This window comes from Lipotes vexillifer, unplaced genomic scaffold (assembly GCF_000442215.2).
Source record: "Lipotes vexillifer unplaced genomic scaffold, Lipotes_vexillifer_v1.1 scaffold678, whole genome shotgun sequence".
Classification (NCBI taxonomy): Eukaryota; Metazoa; Chordata; class Mammalia; order Artiodactyla; family Lipotidae; genus Lipotes; species Lipotes vexillifer.
This window is the reverse complement of record NW_006790338.1, coordinates 208,087-209,755: the sequence shown is the minus strand read 5'-3', so window position 1 is coordinate 209,755 and position 1,669 is coordinate 208,087.

The window sequence follows — 1,669 nt, the reverse complement described above, 5'->3', positions numbered from 1 at the left end:
TCCCTACATCCCTAATCTTCTTCCCCTACTTTAAAACTTTCTCTTTCTGTAGCACATTCCTTCCAGGTTCTTTTTGAGGTGACAATAAAAAGTGTTTCAAGTGTTTCTCTTATGATAAATGAAAAATGTTTTTCTTGTAGATATAGCTTTATTTATAGCCCTTAAATCTTCTCAAACATGCCAAGGAAGATTATTTTTAGGGCTAGATACAATTCTGAATGTCCTTCAGTTGTTGCATCTCTGTTAGGTCAGCTGAAGATGCGGACAAGGCTTATTTGGACTAGACTGTCTGACTCTCTGCTCTTCATCTGTGGGCAGCTAAACAGTTTTTCCTCTGAATATCTGGTCTGGTATCAGGAGTAGTTGCTTCTTCTTTTGAGCCTGAGTTCTTGCCCCATTCTGACAAACTGGGATATTTCTTTCCATCTTCCCAAGCAGGGGTCTTGACTTTGAAGCTTAGTCCAAGAGGTGGGTAGAGCCAAACTATCCAAGCCCAGGTCTCACCTCCCAGGTGGCCTGGATCTCTGCATATTTCCTGGGCCCTGATTCCTGGTAATCATTGTCTGTCTGCCAGGATAGCCCTTCTTCTTTCTTGCCAGAATTCACAAACATCAGTGGCTTGATCAGTCTATCACTGTGTGCACCAGACTATATTCTGACGTGAGCATCCAGTTTAGAATTCCTCATTGGCTTCCTATTACTCGAAGAGCAAAGTCCAAGCTCCTCAGCATTGCTTACTATAACCTTTATGACTTGTCTTCTACATATCTATCCAGCTCCACCCCTCACTGTGACCCCCTCATTCTACCATCCTGACAGTGAACCACCTATATTTCTGTGATTGCCTCAGCTGTGTCCTTCCTGCCCACATTTGTTCCTGCTATCTCCTCTTCCTGGAATGCCTATTTCCTTTTCCTTTACCTATCCAGCCTTTACTCATAAGTTATCATTATTTCTCAGACTGTTTAGATGCCCCCAAAATACCCTGTTCTTAGTTCTTGCATAGAAACTATCATACCTTGTAATAGTGTTCTTGTCAATATGTGTGCTTGGAGACTAAACTGTTTAAAGGCAATGAAATGCTCCTTTATATTCCCTGTACCTAGCACAGCAATTGCTATTTATTTTTTCAACAAATATTTATTGAGTAAATAAGTACAATGTGCCTGTAGCTGGGCTAGGTCCATAAAATACACAATGAACAAGATGCTCAAGGAACTTCCAACAGGTGAGATAAGTTGTAAACATATATTTAGGATATGGGTTGAGAAGAAAAAGAGAGCTGCTATAGGATTATAGAAGCAAAGATGTGGGTTGCCTCCTCTAGTTCCGAGGGGTAACAGGAGGAGTCCGGCAGGCATATAGTGGGAGCTTAAGTTAATACTATACTTGTGGGTTAAATGAACCCTTGAATGAATTATCTAGATGAATGAATGGATGAAGATACAGTTTTACCTTTTTGAATGAATTTTTTTCCCATGAACCAGTGAAAATGACAGCTAGACTTCAAAAATAAGGAATTCAATTCATAGGACTCTATTTTCATTAGTGGCTGTCCAACAGAGATAATTTTGGCTTATAATGACAAGATTTAAGAGCTTGCCTCTTGTAAGTTAATCTGAATTACTATGACTTAATAAGAGTATCTGGGTATTTCTTTGTATCAATG